The sequence below is a fragment of the Grampus griseus genome (genome assembly GCF_964374135.1).
Source record: "Grampus griseus genome assembly, chromosome: 5".
NCBI classification, from domain to species: Eukaryota; Metazoa; Chordata; class Mammalia; order Artiodactyla; family Delphinidae; genus Grampus; species Grampus griseus.
In genome coordinates this window covers 15,268,156-15,291,545 of record NC_138998.1, presented here as the reverse complement: position 1 = coordinate 15,291,545, position 23,390 = coordinate 15,268,156, and the positions used below count along the sequence as shown (strand labels likewise).

Below are 23,390 nucleotides of genomic sequence, written 5' to 3'. Positions count from 1 at the left end.
CTAATTGTCTCATCAGAGCAATGGAATTAAGACTGTTTCCTGTTTTCCGAGTTTTTATTCTCAGTCCGCCTGGGTTCAAGTCCTGGCTCTGCCACTTGATAGCTACGTGATTTCAGATAAGTTATTCTTCCACTCAGCCTCAGTTTCTCCATCTGTAGAATGGTAATAATAATACACCTATCTCACAGGCATGCTATGAAGGTATAGTAATAATTATTATTGTTTGAGTTATTATTTATGGTGTAATTAATACAATTGTAAAGAGGTAAAAAGAGGTATATATGAGATTAATGAGAAACACCACCTATTTTATTATGCTACTTTTTACAATGTCTGTGTAAGGAAAATATTCTGAGAATGTCTCTAAGCTGTGATATGATGATGATTTTACACAGAAATCCTTTCACACTCAAAATTTATTACATTGTTGACCCACAGTGAAATAGTGGCAAAATAACTATGTTTTGAAATGTAGGAAAGTAATAGAGCTAGTTCTTCAAATTATAAAGCACACTTTCATAAGCCTGAGGTATGGAGAAGTTCGATTTTATTGAAAGTTGATTGGATGGGAAATAAGATGGCTCTCGGGAGCAAATGGAAGCAATAAAAGATGGCAAGATGCTGATGGTGCATTGGAAGACCGGTTCCTCCTGCCACCACTTACTACTTCTAAAGAGAGGCAAAAAGAATAAAGTGTTGACTTTTTAAAGCTTCTATCAAAAAAAATCATTTCAAAGGAAATGATAGTGAGTGTGAGTGTGTGTGTTTGCCAAAACAGAATACAATGCAAATAGCTATAATGTTTATGTCTTGCTATATAAATTTAATACAAATAATTTTATATTTACAAAAATCACCACCCCAATTAACTTTGAAAACGTTTCTACTTTCATCTTTTATTTGAATTTTAAAAATAAACTATTTTTAATTTCCACTTCAATTTGAAGTGTCCTCTGCTTCGGTGGGGGGGGGGGGTTGTTATTGTTGTTTGCGGTTTTCCTTACTTTGGTTTGGCTTCCAAGAAAGTTAAGGTATTAATTCTCATATTAGAAGTATGAGAGCACCACTTTTAGAGGACAGCTAAGCTCAATACAACAGGGATCATGTGTGCTGAAACTTGGCTTATCCAGTTTTCCATTGGCGTGCTAGAGGATTTGAGAAAGTTATTAAAGCATAGTTTTAACAGTCTATTAAACTGTGGCACCGATAAAGTGGTAAGCAGATTTTCAGTTTTCTTGTCTTTTTAATTGATCGTTCTATAGAATTTAGCTCCTCCTTGTCTCAATTTAAAGTTCACCAAACATACTTTGCTAGATATTTTTTTTCAATAGGCCATTTGTTGATTTTTTAAAATGTAAGATTACTTCTCTGATTTATTAAAATAACACTCATTTTCATATTAATTCTTTTTCCCAATAGGGTTTAAACAAACTATTTCTTATTATTTCTTTCTTATATTTCACTTACATGTTTTAATTAAGATGTTTTCAACTATAAGTAACAGAAAAATCATCTCTAGATGACTTATAAAAGGAGGTTCTTTATTATTCATATAACACAAAGTTCAAAGCAGGGCAGCCCCTGGTTGGTTATCTTAGTGGCTCCACAATGTCATAAATGCCCATCTTCTCATTTGTTCACTTTGTCATTTTTGATATGTGAACTCATTCCCCTCATGGTCACAAGATGACTGCAATAGTGCCAGGCATAACATTTTCAGAAACCAATGTCAAAAGCCAGAAAAGGAACATTTCTCTCGTGTTTTTTTTTTTTATCCAGGATGAGAAACTTTTCTCGAAGACCTCTTCTCTGTCTCCTTGGCCATAAATGGGTTACCATGACCAAAACCAAACCAATCCCTTGGTCCCTGACAATGCTATCAAAATGACAAGCTTAGGTAATTATGAAAGAGGGATGGAGAACATTAGACTAGAGAAAAGCCACCAAAAAAAAAAAAAAAAACCTAAAAAACAAACAAATAAAAACCACTCATGTCTAACACATTATTAAGGGCTTGAAAGCCAAAAAACTTGGGTGAGCTTTATGACTATATAAACTAAACCTCTGAGCTTTGGTGGGTTTTTTTTTTTAAACACACCGAATTGCCTTCTTTTTATCTTTTTTTTAACCCATCCAATTCCCTTCTTTGAAATTAATATATAAATAAGACACCTAGCTCATCAGAGAGATACAATATATGTTAATCTCCTCCTTTCCCTGCAAATGTGCAAAATAAAAATAAATTAACAGATAAGGCTAAATAATATGAATTTTAGAGCTTGAATAGCCTAGATTTTCTGATATTCCTTTCAAACTTGGCAAGGAAATCCTAACATGATTTTGAAGAGTCTACAGCAATGACAATGCTTTAGTGTATAGAATTTTAATTTTGTTATTTAAAATCACTTATAAAAGTTGCACCATCTGTTTAAAAAAATGTAGGTGGATGCAGTATATATGCAGAACAAGAGATAGACAGTCTCTTAAACCCTGTAATTTTTGTCACCATTTATTCATTTTATTTACAACAGATTCACATAACGTTTATACAGTATGCTAGATATCATTCTAGATGCTGGGAGTTAAAACAAAAACGGAGAGGCAAAGTTCCCTGCCTTCTGCAAATCACCTTCAAATTCTTGCTTATACCAATGAGTATTGATTTAATTTAAAAGTTTCAAACTAATGCCTTATCCCTGAAACTCAACTGTTTCATTACACTCATTTTTCCTATGTACCAAATACCAAAATAAAACAAAATTCCAACTCTTTTAGTTGCCTTCCTCCAATTTATCACTAGATGGCGCCCAAAGAATCTATATCCTTACAATTGGGGAAAAAAGTACAACTATAACAGCAACTCTTCAGTGTAAAACGGACAAGGTCTCTGCTGACTGTATAGTTTCTATTTTATTTATCTGTTATTTGGGCAAAGATGCACAGATGTTTTTCCTTATCACTTGGCACTCACAGTAAATTTTAAAAATAGTCTTTTGAGGTCCACTACAATTTTGTAAAGCCCTTTCCTTCACAGTAAGTCATTTCTATTCCTTTATCTTATACAACAGTAATTATTTATTTTGCCCTTTTCTTATTGAGACATATACTGCTCTGATCCTTTAGAAACACTTGGGTCATTCTATTCTCTCGAGAATTAGAGTTCCCAAATGTCATTCCTGTATTCCCTGCCTAACACTCTGCCATGACTTTCTTCAAAGTATATCCTGGAAAATTCCCCACTGCACTTCTGCCTTACAGCTATTTTGGAGTTTTTACAACATTTATAACTTTTTTAGGTGTTTATACCATGATAAAATCTAGGGAACCAAAATATGTATATTTGCTCTCATGAAAAATGATTATCATTTCCCAAGCCCTGTCTAGGGAAGGGAAGAAAAAAAAACAACACACTGGAAAGAGAAATTAATTTGGCTGTGAATCAAATTCCAACCAAAGAATTATGAAACCTTTTTTTTTTCTCTCCTCTGTATTCTCTACTAAAACTTGGGGAAACTCCTCTGTCCAAATAATTAGTCAAGGAGTAACTGATGATTTATTGAAATTATGTTTGTAGGTATAATTTTAAAACATGTGCATTGGTGTATGAATGCATATATATTTACACACACACACACACACACACACACACACACACACAATCTTTCTCTTTGTCACCTCCAGCCAGTGTTACAGTCACTCAACTATAGGACCAGAGCTCTTCATGGGACCTCACTTTACACACTTGAATCAGGGTCTTGGATCCATTTTCCTAACCGGTTGTTTTTCTTGTCTAAGGATTATGCCCTTAGCTGAAAGTTCACCATTTTCCTCTCGTATATGGACCATAATTAAGGATGCTTTTCACAGACAAAATCTTCCTTGGACCCAGATGTTGTTCCTCCTGCTTTTTTTTTTTTAATAATTATTTATTTTATTTATTTTGGCTGTGCCAGGTCTTACTTGTGGCACACGGGATCTTTATTGAGGCATGCGGGGTCTTTTTAGTTGCAGCATGTGGACTCTGAGTTGTGGCATGCATGCAGGATCTAGTTCCCCGACCAAGGATCGAACTCAGGCCCCCTGCATTGAGAGCGCAGAGTGTTACCCACTGGACCACAAGGGAAGTCCCCCTCCTGGTCCTTCTAAATTGCACAGTCTTGCATGCCTGAGGTGGAGGTAGAGTTTCATACCCATTTATTTTACAAACTCAATGTGCCCTACATTTTTGCTCTTTATTTATGTTATCCATAACATCTCCTGGAGACTGAGGAACTGGCTTGTACTCGGGTTTTGAAATTGTTCGTTTGGTTTCTTCATCTCCATTTATTGTAGAAGGTATGAGGTGACCAGGGAGGTGACGGCAATGTTCAATTAAGACACACCCTTTAGGTCCATCCACCTCACTACAAGTCTGTCATACAGAGTGAAGTAAGTCAGAAAGAGAAAAACAAATACCATATGCTAACACATATATACGGAATTTAAGAAAAAAAAATGTCATGAAGAACCTAGGGGTAAGACAGGAATAAAGACAGACCTACTAGAGAATGGACTTGAGGATATGGGGAGCGGGAAGGGTAAACTGTGACAAAGTGAGAGAGGCATGGACATATATACACTACCAAACGTAAAATAGATAGCTAGTGGGAAGCAGCTGCATAGCACAGGGAGATCAGCTCGGTGCTTTATGACCACCTAGAGGGGTGGGATAGGGAGGGTGGGAGGGAGGGAGATGCAAGAGGGAAGAGATATAGGAACATACGTATATGTATAACTGATTCATTTTGTTATAAAGCAGAAACTAACACACCATTGTAAAGCAACTATACTCCAATAAAGATGTTTAAAAAAAAAAAGAATGAATAACTAAAACAACATAAACCTAAAAAAAAAAACCCACATCCTTTAGAAATGGAGGTGTAAAGCTTTTCTATGGAGAAAACACAATGGATTCTGGCACCTTATGTCTTTTTCCCTAATCACTTAGAAGGAGGAAATGCCCCTGACTACAAATGGAAAATTTAGAATCAAACAATCAAGGGCCTGTTTTTATTCATAAAATTTAAAAGATTGTAGAAACTCCTAGTTGGAAGACACACAGAGTCATGTATAGATTGGTTATCAACCCTGGCTGTGCAAGAGGATCCCTAGGGAGTTATACATTTCGAGCTCCACCTCAAATTACTGACTCATAATTTCCAGAGGTGGGCCCGGGAATTTGTACTTTTCAAAGCAATCTTTTATTTAACTGCAGGCAATCTGACCCTAGTTCATGGATTGGCACTCAAGAAAGGTAAGTCTGGACTCCTGACTTACTACCCCTGGCAAGTCTGCATCTTTGTTTTGCTCTCACAAAGCAAAGCATATGGCTATGGTGGCTAAGTGGTCCTCTGGTGCACAGGGAAGGAATGAGAAAATGTTCAGTGTCAAGCACTATGTTGGAAATGCTCGTGAGCATGGCTCCAGAGGCCAGACATCTTGTACTTATGATTCCTCCTCGGCCCCTTATTAACTGTGTGACCTTGGTCAAACAACTTAATTTTGTCTGTCTCAGTTTCCTTATCTGTAAAATGGAGATAATCGTAATAACCTCCTCACAGTTTTGTTATAAGGACTGAATAAGTGGATGCATGTAAAGCATTTAGCATAGTGCATGGCACTGAGTCCAGACAGTCCCTGACTTAACCATGGTTCAGCTTACAATTTTTTGATTTAGATGGTGTGAAAGCGGTATGCATTCAACAGAAACTGTTGAATTTTGAATTTTGATCTTTTCCCAGGCTAGTGATAACGCAGTATGATACTCTTGTGATGCTGGGCAGTGGCAGCAAGCCGTAGTTCCCAGTCAGCTCTGCGATCAAGAGGGTAAATAACTGATACACTTAAAACCATGCTGCAGCCATACGACCATTTCATTTTTCATTCTCAGCACACTATTCAATAAATTACATGAGATATTCAACACTTCATTATAAAATAGACTTTGTGTTAGATGATTTTGCCCAAGTGTGGGCTAATGTAAGTGTTCTGAGCACATTTATGGTAGGCTAGGCTGAGCTTTGATGTTTGGTAAGTTAGTTGTATTAAATTCATTTTGACTTAATGATATGTTCAACGTACGATGGGTTTCTTGGGTCATAACCCCATTGTAAGTCAAGGAAGATCTGTATATGAGCAAAAAATGATATTCTTGTTGTGATTGTTATTTACTACTCAGGAAAAAACAAACTTGTGAAAAAGATATTATTATCCTAATTTAAGAAAAGAAAACTGAGGCCCATACAAATTAAATATCATGTCCAAGTTAAACAGAGCTGGAAAGTGTTAGAACTGAAATTCAAATCCAGACCTGATGACATCAAGCCCATACTCCTTACACCATAAGAAGCTACTTGAATACCTCAACTGATGGCTGAAACTACTACTTCCAAAGGCAAGAATTTTTTCATGGCATACTTCCAACAGATAATAGTAATAGTCTGATGCTGATTTATAAAGCAACTGTTGAAAGACCATTTGTTGAATCCTTACAAATGCCAGCTGCTACATGTAGCACTTCAGATAACATTGTTGACTGATTTGATCATTATGACAACCCTGCAGGTTAGCTGTTATTTTCCCTATTTATCAGACAAGGAAATTGAGGCTCAGCATGGTTAAATATGTTGCCAAACTTATACAATTAGTATGTGGCGGAACAGGTGTTTGAACCCCTGACTTTCCAACTCCATCATTTGTGTACTTAGCCACTTTCTTGAGCCTCCGTTCACTGCTTCTGGTTTTTCTTAAGATGCTAATGAATTAAACACTTAGTTCTCTAGGTCAAGTTAACGTTTTGGTTATTTGGAAAAAGAAATGAAGTCATTATTTCCTAAGTTAAAATCTAAATTCCTTCAACACATCCAGACAGTGGACATGACCTCATTTTGAAGTCTTTTCGCCACCGAAGTCACTCCTCTCTGAATATGCAATTGACGTATTGGTCACTCAAACTGTGATGTGCTGAACTGTACCAGAGAGAGAGAGAGAGGGGACACCAAGCAGAGTCGGAGGCCCACTCTGACTTCCGCCCACAGGCAATAAGTGCTTCTAAATAGGTCCACACAGATGATTTATTGTCATATTAGTATTGTAGCCTGTTTTCTGTTTTAAAAGATAACATTATAAAGGAGGCTTTTTTAAAATTTGTTTTTCAATTATTTCTACCTTTGTGATTTAAAGATAGCCTGGGGTAAACCAAAAAATTAATATTTGAAATTTTTGTGCTAATTTCTTCACAAGCAATTTTTTGTTCAAACTTAGGTTTCAGACCAAAATGTATAATCTTTTAAAAGAGGGGATACATTTTCCATCCAGATGGGATATTGTTAATCAAAGACTATTTGGGTATATTGGTAGTTATGTGATGGATCAGAAACCTGTTCTCACTCTTACTTGATATCCACCTGTACAGAGAAATGATGCAATATCCAACTAATATGAATCCTACCATTTCAGGTTTAATTTTGAGCTCCCTTTACTTCTTGAGGATAAATAAGCTTAATGTCCACATTTCATGGTTTTTTGCTTCTACAGGGTAAGTGGTTGCTGCCCAGAGTTTCCCTGAGACCATGTGAATTCTCTTAATTAAAAATGTTTGTGTTTTAGATTATGGGAAAAAAAAAACTCTTTAATAGGCATAATAATGTAGTCTTCCTTTTAAAAGTTTTAGCTTCTTTAATTTTAAATCATATGGAGTTGACTCAAGTCTCTAGAAATTGTCACATTATTAATGATGAAGAAATACTTCATAGCTGAAAACAAATGCGGTCATCTTTGGAAACTGATGAGATGTTTGAAGAAAAAAAAAAAAAAAAGACACTGGTATGGATCTAGAAATCATTCAGATTCTTTCTCATGGTCCTATTCCAAGATGACCAGAGGGTTGGATGCAGGGAACCAATCTGTCCTGGTTACTTTTTCATGAGAATTTCCACTGATCAGTGAGAAAAATGTGTCCAGTAATATGAGCAATGAAAAACAACATAGTTAGTGGAACTGTTGTTTAGTCTCCATGCCTTATCTTGACCAGCTTCAAAATATCATTGCATAATAAACTCTAAATTACTCATACAAAATCTCCACAATTTCTAGAACTTGCTTGGGAATTAAGGATTAGTAGCCCAGATTTTGACATTGATCTTTCTGTTTCTTGGACATTTAAATTTAAAGTTTGTTTTAGATTTGTTTAAAAAGTATTTTTGTAGTAGAAACTCTAGGTACTTTGGTCATTTCCTAACCTACTGGTGAACTTTTGAGTTACCACCTCCATATCCAGTCCTTCAAATTTTCTCTCCAACAGCACCCAGATATTCCTTTAAGGAATTCAATCGATTTCTAACTTGTACCTTTGACCCAACTCACCCCCATTATCAGAGTGGTTATTTCCGGGAAAACACATGTGACTCAACAAGAGCCAGTGAGAGAATGAATCCTACGGCTTGGGTGGGGACCACAGGATACTCTAAAGCAAAGAGAGATGAGGTCCTGAGGGAGAGCCAATAGCTTCTGGGAGGCGCCATGTGGCCTAAACCAACACTTCAAACCAACACCAAAACCAACACTTCAGGAAAGAGAAACAGAAATTGGAAAAATGCTGATATGTGTTAAGGCTTTGGACCAAGCTTGACTCCTCAGTTATGTGATCCATTAAATTTATTTTGTTATTTAAATCCCCTTTAATCACATTTTCAACAGCTTGTAGATAAATTTTCTGAGCCTCAGTCTTTTTGGTCGTTGTTCTTCTTTTTAATCAGTAAAGGGATGTTAATATTACCCACCTCATCAGGTATTTGTGATGATTGAATCAGATAACATCCGTAAAGCAGGTCGTATGTGCTGAGTATTCAGGAACTATTTAATCCTGCTTCCTTTCTTTTCTTCTCAACTCACAAACTTCTGGGTACTGATGTGTCAGATCACTGAATGATCCATCGACCCAGGGTGTTTTCAGAGAAGGGAGTGGTGTGGGATAAGGAGTGAAGTCATTACCAAGGCCACAGTTCCCAGTGCCTCTCCTTAGACCTGACCCTACCCTACTGTCTTTCCCAGGTAGCATTAGCGGTCAGCCAGGTTAATGTATGTCTGGTAGAAAAACACTGACAGCTCCTCAAGGTAAGTGGTAAAACAAGTAGCTAGACAAACTGGATTTTTCTAAGAAGGACATCACAGAGGGGCAACATTTAAACACCAATGGATATTCTGTTTTCCTGGGATATCAAACTTACTCAAGACAATACATTTCTAATGCAGATATTTAAAGATGGCTCTTAAAATTTTAGGAAGCTAGTGATTAAAAAGATGCCCAGTCTAAGCTATGTCAAATAATTACACTTAACTGTGAGGTAATTTTTTCATTCATTACACAATTTTGGAACAGGAAGAGATGAGCTCATTCAAATTCTTGTTTGATAAGAGGAGAGACAGAGGCCTAGAGTGGCGAGTAGTGAGGTGACTTGCCCAAGCCCTGCAACCAGCTGAAAGCAGAGCCAGGTCTGCCAATGCCCAGTTAATGCTCTTTAAATAGGTTGTGCTCCGCAACCCCCCGGCCTCTGCTTAGCAGACTCCACTTCACTTTCCCTTACAAACCAAGTGTCTGGCAGACACATAGACACCCGTCGGGTCTAACAAGCATAGCCAGTTTTCCCAAAGGTGGCACAATTGCCATCTGCGAGTCAGCATTGAGTCTCACGGACACATTTCCCTGCTGTCGCGCATGGACCAAGCAACTCACGTAGCAGGGCACGTCTGATGTCTCATACAGGCTTGGTTTCACAACCTTGGCACCACTCACATTTTGGCTGGATAATTCTTTGTTTAAGCAGCAGAGGGTGAAGTAGGGAGAAGCGAGGGCACGTTGTAGGATGTTTAGCAGCATCCTTCTAACCTGCTAGATGCCAGTAGCATCGTTCCAGTTTCAAAAGCTAAAAATGTCTCCAGATATTGTCAAATGTCCCAGGCAAGGGGATGCAAAATCAATCCACTGACAGCCACTGCTATAGAGATGAGCCTTTTTGCACTGGGCTGTCCTGAAAATATTTTCCCTTGCAGTGCAGTTCTCAATGCAGGGAGGGGAAAGATTGGACATAAGATGTGATGTATGCTTGGAATTTGGAGTATCTCTTTTCAGGCAAATCAAAAAATTGTCAGTTCTACAGAACAGACTCTAATTCTTTACCTAATAGGTATTTAGGGTTGAGAGTGAAGACCAAACCTAAAAGGGTCCGATACCTTGTTATTATCACAAGAATAAGAAATTATACATTAAATAAGAAAAAAAAAAAACTGGGAAGATAACTCCTATAATACAAGGGGATAACCAAAGGGAGTCTATGGAAAATAAGGGATTGAAAACTCACACATACTAGGTCCCCTTCAAATTCCTGGGCTTTCCTTTTTCTTGGATGTCCTTACAGAAGGAGCATACAATGTTTTCTCTCCTGACAACGTCTGCCAAACTCCTCAGTGCCATGGGTGCGGAACTCTTAAGGCGGAAGCTGGATGAAATGACAGAAGAGAAAAAGGGTAACAGTGAGATGTAGAAATATGGAAAAAAAGAAACATGAGAGGAAGCAGAAGAAAAAAAATAAAAATGAAAACGGAGTAGGTATAAAGAAAAACTTGCCAGAGAATTCTAGCCCCAGTCCTAAACAAAATGTATTTTTTTAAATTAGACTTTCTCAGCATGGATTCTTTTGGGGGGAACTAATGTAAAATATTTCTCTTTCAGAAAGTCTTGCATCAAAACAGCAATTGCGTTGCTGTCATTTAGAATACTTAGCTATGTCAAATTCACATTATTAAATCTGATAGAACAAGAAATAATACCAAATACTGTATCAATCCTATATAATCAGTCCTTCTGAATATCATAATATGCTGCTGCTATTCCAAGCTGTCCTTGGAGATAGCTGCAGCCCAGCGATATACAAAAGGTTTCCCTTCAGCCTTTGTAATTGTCTAGGACAACACATTCTTACATTTTTAATCATCTAAAGCTTTTCAGATACACCAGCGTGCGCCTTCAATAGGACAATAAATGAGAACCAAGATTTCTAAGAGCCTTATGTTTCTTTCTTCTTGTGGTTGATAACATGCTGTTTCTGCCTTGTACTGGATACAGATGTGGAGCAGATAGCATAAATAGGGGAAAATAAGAAGGATATTCATGAGAGGGCCAGATTCATCTGAGAGTGAAAATAATTTCCTCAAACCAGGAAGCCTCTTTCTTAAAAAAAAAAAAAAAAAGAAAAGAAAGAAGACGGTATCCATTCATTTTAAGTGCTGAGATAAGACAATTTAGAATGATTTTCACCTTGGCACAAAAATCTTCAGCAGAAACAGCACTCTTAGAAGAGAACTGAACGGCAATTCTTAGTAGGGACAGAAAGGAGCAGAGGTACATACAAAAAAATGTAACCCTTCCAACTCCCAAAATTCCCTAGAATTATAAATCGGATTATGAATATGCCCCCCCATTGGGGGAGATACAGCATTAGTGATGTCACGTTACTTTAAAAGAAAGCTCTTGGTTCAGCTCTTCTACATAAATAATGAAGTAAATACATTTCCCGCAAGTAAAGAAGTATCTCAGTGGTCCCCAAGCCCGACTGGCAACTACAGTCAGTTTGATCCTTCCCTATACATCCTGACTCAACAGTTCTGGGGTGAGGTATGGAACTCTACTTCTCACAACCTCCTTAGATTATTCTGATGCTTTGTCAGGCTCAGAACCCGCAGGAGAATTCAAGTTAAGGGAGAGTTTTTAAAATACCCTTGTATTTTTTAGCACTATTGAATATATTAAAATGTCTCAATTTCCAAATATGTCACTAAATTTCATTCATTGCAAGGCCTTATGTGCCATTGACCTTTAGAGGTCATACAGCATTTTGTTGAGCTGATGAAAAATGTTGACCTCTACTCCAGAAAAACACACATGCCTAGAAAGGTAAAAAAATTATACGCAATTTTAGGGTGTCTATAGATTGCTTAAATCCATCTAGGGAGAAGAACGCCTGTGTGAATGCTTGCACTTGTGGTCTGTGAGAGTTAATAGTTCAGTAACTCCCCCTCAAATAGCACTTAACGAGAGCCTGTGTGTTTCTTGAAAGAAAGATGCTACACTTAAGGGACCAGGTTTAAGAAACAACGAGGAAAGCCACAGGCAGTAATGCACATACTACAAGAGCCTCTTAAGTGGTCACTCTGCCTCCAGTCTTTTCCCCTCCAATCCATTCTCCACAACTCAGCCAGAGGAATAGTTCCAAAGTGAGCTTGACTATAAGCTGCCCATGTATAAAACGCCTCAAGGTCATCCTTCTGCCTTAGGGTACCACCCTAGGTTACTTGCTGTAGTAGTGAAGGGTGAGGTACCACCTTCAATTCTTTTCATTGCCTTGCCCTTCAGCATCACTAGATGCTTGCTATTTATTTATTTATAAATGTTTTATTTTTTTAAACATCTTTATTGGAGTATAATTGCTGTACAGTGTTGTGTCAGTTTCTGCTGTATAACAAAGTGAATCAGCTATATGCATACGTATATCCACATATCCCCTTCCTCCTGCGTCTCTCTCCCACCCTCCTTATCCTACCCCCCTAGGTGGTCGAAAAGCACCAAGCTGATCTCCCTGTGCCATGCAGCTGCTTCCCACTAGCTATCTATTTTACATTTGGTAGTGCATATACGTCCATGCTACTCTCTCATCTTTATTCCTGTCCTGTCCCTAGGTTTTTCAGAACTTTTTTTTTTCCTTTAGATTCCATATATATGTGTTAGCATACGGTATGTTTTTCTCTTTCTGACTTACTTCACTCTGTATGACAGACTGTAGGTCCATCCACCTCACTACGAATAACTCAATTTTGTTTCTTTTTATGGCTGAGTAATATTCCATTGTATATATGTGTCACATCTTATTTATCCACTCATCTGTTGATGGATACTTAGATTGCTTCCATGTCCTGGTTATTGTAAATAGAGTTGCAATGAACATTGTGGTACATGACTCTTTTTGAATTATGGTTTTCTCAGGGTATATGCCCAGTAGTGGGATTGCTGGGTCATATGGTAGTTCTCTTTTTAGTTTTTTAAGGAACCTCCATACTCTTCTCCATAGTGGCTGTATCAATGTACATTCCCACCAACAGTGCAAGAGGGTTCCCTTTTCTCTACACCCTCTCCAGCATTTATTGTTTGTAGATTTTTTTGATGATGGCCATTCTGACTGGTGTGAGGCGATACATTATTGTAGTTTTGATTTGTGATGATTAGTGATGTTGAGCATCCTTTCCTGTGTTTGTTGGCAATCTATATCTTCTTTGAAGAAATATCTATTTAGGTCTTCTTCCCATTTTTGGATTGGGTTGTTTTTTCGATATTGAGCTGCATGAGCTGCTTGTAAATTTCAGAGATTAATCCTTTGTCAGTTGCTTCATTTCCAAATATTTTCTCCCATTCTGAGGGTTGTTTTCTCTCTTGTTTATGGTTTCCTTTGCTGTGCAAAAGCTTTTAAGTTTCATTAGGTCCCATTTGTTTATGTTTATTTCCATTTCTCTAGGAGGTGGGTCAAAAAGGATTTTGCTATGATTTATGTCATAGAATGTTCTGCCTATGCTTTCCTCTAAGAGTTTTATAGTGTCTGACCTTACATTTAGGTCTTTAATCCATTTTGAGTTTATTTTAGTGTATGGCATTAGGAAGTGTTCTAATTTCATGCTTTTACATGTAGCTGTACAGTTTTCCCAGCACCACTTATTGAAGAGCCTGTCTTTACTCCATTGCATATTCTTGCCTCCTTTAACAAAAATAAGGTGACCATATGTGCATGGGTTTATTTCTGGGCTTTCTATCCTGTTCCATTGATCTATATTTCTGTTTTTGTGCCAGTACCATACTGTCTTCATTACTGTAGCTTTGTAGTATAGTCTGAAATCAGGAAGTCTGATTCCTCCAGCTCTGCTTTTCGTTCTCAAGATTGCTTTGGCTATTTGGGGTCTTTTGTGTTTCCATACAAATTGTGAAATTTTTTGTTCTAGTTCTGTGAAAAATGCCATTGGTAGTTTGATAGGGATTGCACTGAAACTGTAGATTGCTTTGGGTAGTATAGTCACTTTCACAATGTTGCTTCTTCCAATCCAAGAACATGGTATACCTCTCCATCTATTTGTATCATGTTTAATTTCTTTCATCAGTGTCTTATAGTTTTCTGCATACAGGTCTTTTGTCTCCTTAGTAGGTTTTTTCCTAAGTATTCTATTATTTTTGTTGCAACGGTAAATGGGAGTGTTTCATTAATTTCTCCTTCAGATTTTTCATCATTAGTGTATAGGAATGCCAGAGATTTCTATGCATTAATTTTTTATCCTGCTACTTTACCAAATTCATTGATTAGGTCTAGTAGTTTTCTGGTAGCATCTTTAGGAATGTCTAGGTATAGATCATGTCATATACAAACAGTGACAGCTTTACTTCTTTTCTGATTTGGATTCCTTATATTTCTTTTTCTTCTCTGACTGCTGTGGCTAAAACTTCCAAAACTATGTTGAATAATAGTGGTGAGAGTTGACAACCTTATCTTGTTCCTGATCTTAGAGGAAATGGTTTCAGTTTTTCACCTTGAGAACGATGTTGGCTGTGGGTTTGTCATATATGGCCTTTATTATGTTGAGGTAAGTTCCCTCTATGCCTACTTTCTGGAGGGTTTTTATCATAAATGGGTGTTGAATTTTGTCAAAAGCTTTTTCTACATCTAATGAGATGATCATATGGTTTTTCTCCTTCAATTCATTAATATGGTTTATCACATTGATTGATTTGCATATATTGAAGAATCCTTGCATTCCTGGGATAAACCCCACTTGATCATGGTGTATCAACCTATTTAATGTGCCATTGGATTCTGTTTGCTAGTATTTTGTTGAGAATTTTTGCATCTATGTTCATCAGAGCATCATTAGAGGCTTTTAAAAATACTGATGCATTGGATACCAGCCCTCAACCAGTTACTTTAAAATCTCTGAGGGAAAAGATGAGAAAATCAAAGGGGGTGGGGGTTCTAGCATTAAAAAAGAGAAGGGAAGTGGATGAAAGAGGAGGGGAGGAAAGCAACTCCTGAGGAGATTCAGTTGTACAATGAGTCAGGACTGAACTGCTCCCAGTCCAGGACCCACCATGCTACATCTGGCCTCTAGGCTTTCTATGTGTTCTTCCTTCTGCTTACAAGAGTTTTCTCTTTGTTTCTTTACTAAGCTAACCCTACCCTTCCTTATTTCTGAAATCAAAATTCCCGGGGCTGGATTTCTTTTCCCTAATATGTGCCGTCAGTGGCTCATCTCTATCTGACTACATCATAAGCAGTTTAAAAGTAGTAGGGAGGTTTGGTGTTTTGTTTTGTTTTTATTTGTTTCCAGTTCTAGAACCAGAGCCTAGTACTAAATCTAACACACAACATAGCCACTTATAAGTATTTGATGAATAAGAAAAAATTCAGGATCCACATATTAGTATATTCAGATTACACCACAGTTTAATGGTTCTTTACTTGGAAGGGCATGTGATACCTCAACATGGATACTTGATGGTGTAGAAGAGAATTTTTCTGTTTGCTCTGATCTCTCTTAGAAGATAGTAGCCAGAAAGGGAGATTAAACATATCTCAGTTTGTTGTTCAAGCTCTTCCTTTTTTTTTTTTTATTTTTTTTATTTTTATTCTTTCCTCTGAAAGAAGAAAGCTCTTCCTTTTTAAAATTATCCTTCTAAGACTTCTTCCTGCCATCTAAAGGAAGTTGGAAATACTGTAGTTTATCATCCAATAAATATTAGTTATTTAAGTGACTGAATGAGTGAACAAGTTTCAGTTTGTGAAACTTGGGTCTACAGGCCTATAGCTTATGTACCTGCACTGTGTGAAAAGCATATCTCTCAAGTACATTTGGTCTGAAGTTTCTCTACAAAGACAACTTGATACTTGTTATGGTAGGTAATTTTGTAATAACAGTATCACTTTGGACATTTTTCTTAGAATAGACAACAGAGAACGTTTTTTGAGCACTCTCTATATGTCACTTACTTTTCCAAGGACTTCAGATGTATTAACTGATTCTTTTTTTTTTAAATGAAGTATAGTTGGTTTACAAAATTGTGTTAGTTTCAGGTGTACAGCATAGTGGGTTTTTTTTTTTCTTTTTCAGGTTATAATCCATTATAGGTTATTACAAGATACTGGGTAAAATTCCCTGTGCTATACAACTCATTAATTTTTTACAACCTTAAAAAGAAGCTTCCATTATGATCCCCATTTTACAGATACGGAAACTTAAGCACAAAGAGGTTGTTTAACTTCCCTAGAATTATACAGCTATTAAATAGAAGAGTCAGAAGTCAAATTCTAGCATCCTGGCTCCAGAGCCCATGTTTTTAGCCACTTCACTAGACTACCATTTAAAAGACAGCAGCAAGACTACAACACTGTTTATTTTATGAAATGTGTATTCCATCAGAATCCATACCTGCAATTGGATTTCAAATTTTAAGGGAGGAAACTAAACTTTTCTCCTCTGTGGCCTGGCTAAATAGAGGGCTGGCTAAGTTTTTTTCTAGAGAGAATTTATCAATATGCATCTTTTCATAGGCTTTAAAATCTATAATAAAAGCCCATGTTTCTATGGCCTTATTCTTCTTAGGTCAGGGAATACTTTTTGTCATTCATTACAAAATGTTTCTCTTCCTTCCCAAATAGAGAGACAGCAAGAAAAAGAAGTTAAAAAAAAAAGAAATAAAGATAAGAATGGAATATATAAAAATTGGAGAACAGAGATCTAAACATAATGCCCCTCCTAATTTTTTAAATTATAATTTTAATGTTATAATATTTTTGAGACCCTATGTACCAGTTAATGTGCTAGGTGCTGGTAATCTGTGAACACACCTGATCAGGTCACTTGCTAATTAATAAGTAAAGATATCACAGAGATAATTTCAGATAGTGATAAGTGCTATGAAGAAAATAAAACAAGGTGTTTTGGTAGAGAGTGAGTAGATGGTGGGGTTATTTTCATTAATAATAAGTGACCCCCAAAAATGTAGGATGTAAAATTAATCATTTGGAGCTGAGATTAGTTAAGGGTTTTGGTTACAAAAGAAAGCATATTTCACTCTGAGTTGTCTTTAAGTTTTACCTGAAACTAAATTTCCATCAAACTTTAAAATTCTCTTTTTGGCTTTTCATATTTTGTACCTGTAATACAAAAATGTCAGTCAGTCTATTTTTTTCCCTTCCAAATGATGTCAGACCTGCAATTTGGGGAAATTTTATCTCTGTGATGTTTTCTATCAGTCGGTGAATTTTTCATGGAAATGTTTTTGAATAGTGGTATTTCCAACCTCATCAATTTAACTGAAAGACTAAGAATAATTAATTGGAAGTAAAATAAGAGAATGGGTATTTTTGTGTAGATATTGCTTAATTTTACTTATAAGTCTGAACTAGTTCTTGAATATCACTATCATCCTATCAGAAAATAAAAAATGAAGATGAAACTAGTGATGTTTTAATAACTCACAAATTTACAGCTTGTATGATTAAAATATGGAAGAGTAAATTTGCACATTTCCATAGTTCAATTAAAAGTTTTTAACTATTACAGAGTTTAAACTTGAAAAACTGAAAATAAGTTCACTGTGATTTTTCTTATCTTCAGTTGTTTTCTATCGCTATTTCCTCCAACTATGTTTCAAATCAAAACTACACCTTGGTTAAACATTTGACACTTGAGTCACTCCTTAAAATAGAATTTCTTTCCTGGGTTGTCTATTATTCATTCTGAACGGGATTAGGCATTTTGGCTACATACAAACCCAAAGGTTTCACGTTGGTCCCTTTTGAAAGATGTAGTATTATACACACTCCCTGTCTTTAAAATAATAATGGCCAAAACAGAAACAACAGCCTTCACCATGCCACATCAGGAATTGTTCTCTACGGTTCAGTAATTACAGTATGTATTTTGTGAGACAGCCCTTGAAAATGGCTCAGAATGCTTCCATTTTTCCTTTGGACTGCAATATATTGTTGGTAATAAAATCTATGAGTTCTGCCAAATACAAAATTGCAAATTGAGACTGTACAGGGACTGCCAATCCAATCTGTCACTGTTTATAGTTACCATCGTTAGTTTTAGGCTACAACTAAGGCTGAGACTCTATATTAGGCTTCTGACAGGCTGAATACATATTTGCTTGGTAATTACACTGAAGGATGTATAGCACTCATGTGGTATTTTTACTGAATGTGTATTGCTGATAAATAGAGATGACTGAAATTGTGTAACATCTGACATACCAAAGGTCTACATAACAGCACCTTTACAAGGTTTCTCTTTTGGAGATTAACTAGTATTACTTACTGAGAATTCAAGGTTGTAAAGTATAAAAACAAAAATTAACATTTATCCAGTAATTTGCAATTTAGAGTGTTTTCCTTCCCACCTAATTATTGGACTCTCACATTAATACTTTGAGATAGGCACAAAGAATTCAGTGCCCAGTCAGGAAGACAGAAAAGCCATGACTTGGATCCAAGAACATGGACTTCAAGTTAGAATATGCCGAGGCCAAGGTGTTTACCTCAGTGTTCAAAGTTCAGAAGTGTATATTACCTTAACGCCTTTCTAGAAGTGAAAATCAGTAAAGTTAAGTCTAGAGACCAATGCTGACCTAAAACAAATAGATTGTCAGTTATTATCCAGCAAAACTGGGTTCATGTGGGATCAGCAAAGAATTATATTTCGGGGTCTGCAATAATGGTGAGCCACGTGCAAGTCCTTGCAAGTCAAGGGGAGAACTCTTTTCATAGAGAGGAAGAGGAAGTTGGGAGGGCTGTAGTAAACAAAGACGCCATGGGTTTTCATTGGCTAAGTCCTTGCCAGGAAAGAGGAGACTTTCTTCTTCCAGTTGAGCTCTGCTATTGCTACGTAAGAGCTCCCCCTTCTGGTCATTCCACTCTATTTATCTGAGATTTCTATTCATTAATTTTCTACACCAATGTGTTATATGCTGGCAAGGAGCTCTGAATAGTAGGTTTTAAAGTTTGGCTTATCATCTATTTTAAAAAGAAAGAAAAAGAGAGGGGGGGGAATGGAAGGAGGGGAGAAAGAGAGAGGGAGGGAGGGAGGAGAGAGGGAGAAAGGAAGAAAGAAAGAACACTTTATTGCCTGTGTAACATAAAATTGTTCCACACACTGAGCATTTCACGTTCTAAAGGGCATGATCTTATTTTCAAGACTTCTAGTGAGTTCTCAGTACGGTTTCTAACCCCTCCCTGACTCTAAACTCTCTGTGCTCCAGTTTTTCCACCTATAAAACTATACATGCACACATACACACACACATGCAATACACTTCAATATTATTATAAGGATCAGCTGAGACAAGCCATTAAAAGGCGGACCTCTCTCCGTCTTTTTGTTTTCCTTTATGATGTGTGCATTTTAAGACTATCCAAACTGAAATATATCTGTGCACTGTTTCAGTAACAGGCACCTGATTACAGAATTACACTGAATTAGGAAAAACAGATTTTGACACTGCTCTGCCCAAAACCACTGTCCTCCTGCGGCATGTCTCCCAGACCAGCAAGAGTTCTCTACATCAGGGGCCAACTGGATGAATGCCAAATACTCTACAGGGTAATCCTGCCCCAGCTTTTCTGTTTTAAATAGGACCTATAAGTGACTGTGAATTAAAAATTACTATTCAGAGGGCCTAAGTATAGTTTCTGTTTTTATAATAGGTAAATCAAATTCCACATCAGAAGCTTAGCTAGGTTGGTTGTTTTCAGAGTATGATGATTAAGGGACTACATATGTTATGATCTGAATTCCTTGAGTAAATGGTAATAGCTTTGGATAAGGCAACAATATTCATTATCTTGAAAACTTTTCTGTTACTAATCTGTTCAATATTAGTTGGTCTGTTCATATTGACTTCCGCATTCTGTAGTTAATTTAACCTGAAAACAGAGTAACATTTGCAGTTACAAAAATAATAATATAGCTAACATTCTGTGTGCCTGCTAAGTGCTAGGCACTGTCCTCAGCAATTCACATGAATTAACTCATTTATTCTCACAACCATCCTGTTACACCTTCTTACAGGCAATAAAACTTAGGTTTAGAGCAATTAAGTAACTGTCCCAAAGCCTTACTTCTATATGTGACTTTCTGGAATTAATTTAGCATTAAAAATATAAAGCTGTTACCTCTGTATATTTTTTTGTCAAGAAAACAGTTACCATTCTGATTCTTAACCAAAATTAAAGATAATAATTTTGTTCACAAATTGTTTATAAAGTCATAGTAGTGGATTAATCCTTTTAGAGCCTTTCTTATGGCTCCGTTTACACAATTGTGTTTAAATATGTAGATAATCAAATCCACCGTATTGGGAAGGGGCCTCTAGGGCATCAGAACCTTTATATGAAATGAACTAGTAAGTTAAAGTTGGTGAAGAGAAATAAAACAATTTCAGTAGTAATAAGAGTGTTGCTCCTGTTCTCTCTTTCCTGGTTTTACCTTATTCTTTCTTTGTAAGAAAAAGAGCAGTCTTGTAATATGTAAACTGACTTTACCTTAGAGAAGAGGCCTTTCATTACCCTAGGGAGTTGGTGTTAATATGCATTCAAGGGCTTCCCTGGTGGCGCAGTGGATAAGAATCTGCCTGCCAAGCAGGGACATGGGTTCGATCCCTGGTCCGGGAAGACCCCACATGCTGCAGAGCAACTAAGCACGTGCGCCACAACTACTGAGCCCGCGCTCTAGAACCCGTGAGCCACAACTATGGAAGCCCACGCGCCTAGAGCCCATTCTCCTCCACAAGAGAAGCCACTGCAATGAGAAGCCCGCTCACCGCAACGAAGAGTAGCCCCCGCTCGCCACAACTAGAGGAAGCCCACGTGCAGCAACAAAGACCCAACACAGCCAAAAGTAAATAAATAAAATAAAAAATAAAAAAATATGCATTTAATAGTTTACAATGAATTGTGTTTTGAACTACTGCTTTTATTTTTCCAAAGAGGGTATCCAAGGATTGTTTGTCCATATCCACTTTGCCAAGAGGACAAAACCATACCCACAGCATTCATTCAATGCAGTGGTCCATTGAAACGGATCTCCCTGGATGGTCATAATACCAAAGCTCTCTTACACAGATGGATGTGGTTAGGCTGAGAAATTGAACAGGTGCTGATGATTCCACAGTAACGATCCCTTGTTCTTCAGGTGTTTCTTGTATCTGAGTCTTACTTTAAGGCCAGGATGATTTACTGGTGGAAACAAGACCAGTATTCTGGTTTTCAGTCTCAGTTTTGCCATGGAGAAAGGCTTTGAAAGGCAATGTAACCACCATCTCTACTGCAATTAACATTAAAGAAACTTTCAGATGATGCAAAAAGCTACACCAGTTTCTAAGAGTGCTTTCCCCTGCCTTATCTGATTTTATTTTCTTGTCTGTAAATTAGGAATGCTTCTAATTTACCATAGTGGTGGCCTGAAAATGGTCAAATGGCTGCAAAGTGAAGCTGCTAGTGCTACCATATGTTTTTTATGATGACTACTGTCGAGATTTCAACATTGTTTTCAAAGTAAGCTCATGCATACTGGTAATTTTCACAGATCCCTTAAGGGAGCATACTGTGCTTCTAGAAATCTCACCTATGGTCCCTCTAGGACAGTAGTTCTCAAACTTTTGCATGCATCAAAATCACCTGGAGGGCTTATTAAACTACTGATTGCTGGGAAGCATCTCTAGAGTTTTGATTCAGTAGATCTAGAGTGGGGCCCAGTAATTTGCATGTCTAGCAAGTTCTCAGATGATGCTCATGCTACTGGTCCAAGGACACTTTGGAACCACTGATCTAGGAAATGCTAGAGATATATTTGTTGGGGTTATTATGACCATCCAGTGAGGTCCATTTCGAAGGGCCACAGCATTGAATGAATGCCATGAATATGGTTTTGTCCTCTGGGTAACGTGGATATGGACAAACAATCCTCGGGTACACTCTTTGGAAAAATAAAAGTACTAGTTCAAAACATTTGTTGTAAACTATTAAATGCATCTTAATACCAAGTCCCTAGGGTAATGAAATAAAGATCATAGAATGTAGGTGGGGTGGAGGTGGCAGATGGAGAGGAATATTTGTAGGTTTAAGACTGTTTTAAATGTCAGCTCTTCAGTATTTTTTAACCAATCCCAGAAGACCATGCAGCTGAAAGGAAAGCCAACTGACAGAGAGGAGAAACAATTCTAACAAGAGCTGAAGTAAACAAGGATGCATTTCTTTATCTCTCTCTAGTGGGAAATATTCAGTAGATCATAAGAATTATAGATTAGTGCTATCATCCAATTTTCAAAAATAATCTGAATCTGTACAATTGTTCCATTTTTCTCAAGATGAAAAGAGAAAGTTATTTTCTGCTCAATTTTTCTTTGTAAAAATGTTCTTGTATAAAAGTCTGAAAAAATGAAAAGTGTTATCCCAACTCTTTTTTTTTTTCCCCCAACTCTTCTTAATGTATAGGTGCTTCTTAAGGGTACAGTTTCACAAGAGTCACAAAATTTTCAAGTGGCATCAAATTTCATATTTTTTCATAAACTGCCCTTGTAATAATACCTAGAAACAACATCTCTGAAAAGTTAAAAGCTACTCCTATATTTTTATATCACTTATTCTCAAAATACCTCTGGGAGGATGCAGGCAAGGTATTATTAAACCCATTCTACAGGCAGGACAACTGAGGTCTAGACTGCTTGCATCACCTAGCAAACTAGTGGGGCAGAGTCTGTTATTACACACTTGTTTTGGGATTTTAACAACCTTCGTTCATTTTAAAGCCACATATTATGTACTATTAGAATAAAAAGTGTTCTATTTTTGAATCAAAGCTTTGTAAAATGCCAGGTTATTTAATCCTAACTGATCTTGGTGAGCTTTTTTTCTTACTATTAGCACATTCTTATTAACTCTTTTCTCTGTTTTAACAAAATTACATATACCATTCTCATTTTTATAATGATATTATTTTGACTTTTCTTCTTATAAAACTGTGACAATTTTAGAAAATATTTAAAATAAAAATATTACAAATAAAAATAACCTATCATCCTATTACCCAGAGATGTCTACCAATGCCACTTTGTGAACATCCATTTATTTTTCTATAAGATCCTTTAAGATGGAAAAGGATTTTAATACTTTTATATTAAAAATATATGCTGAAATTCTTTCTATGTTATGAATACTTCTTACGACCTTTCTTCTGATAAATGTTATTGAAGTACAGCAGACATG

General features: G+C 36.7%; 1 long non-coding RNA gene across 1 annotated transcript in view; it reads right to left on the bottom strand.

Annotated features, from left to right (window-relative positions):
- LOC309822723 overlaps positions 1 to 23,390 on the bottom strand; it is a 262,605-nt gene that overhangs the window by 234,395 nt on the left and 4,820 nt on the right. The window contains exon 2 of the long non-coding RNA XR_014296766.1: positions 10,398 to 10,535. This is a non-coding gene — a long non-coding RNA (uncharacterized lncRNA). The remainder of the gene's footprint in view (positions 1 to 10,397; positions 10,536 to 23,390) is intronic.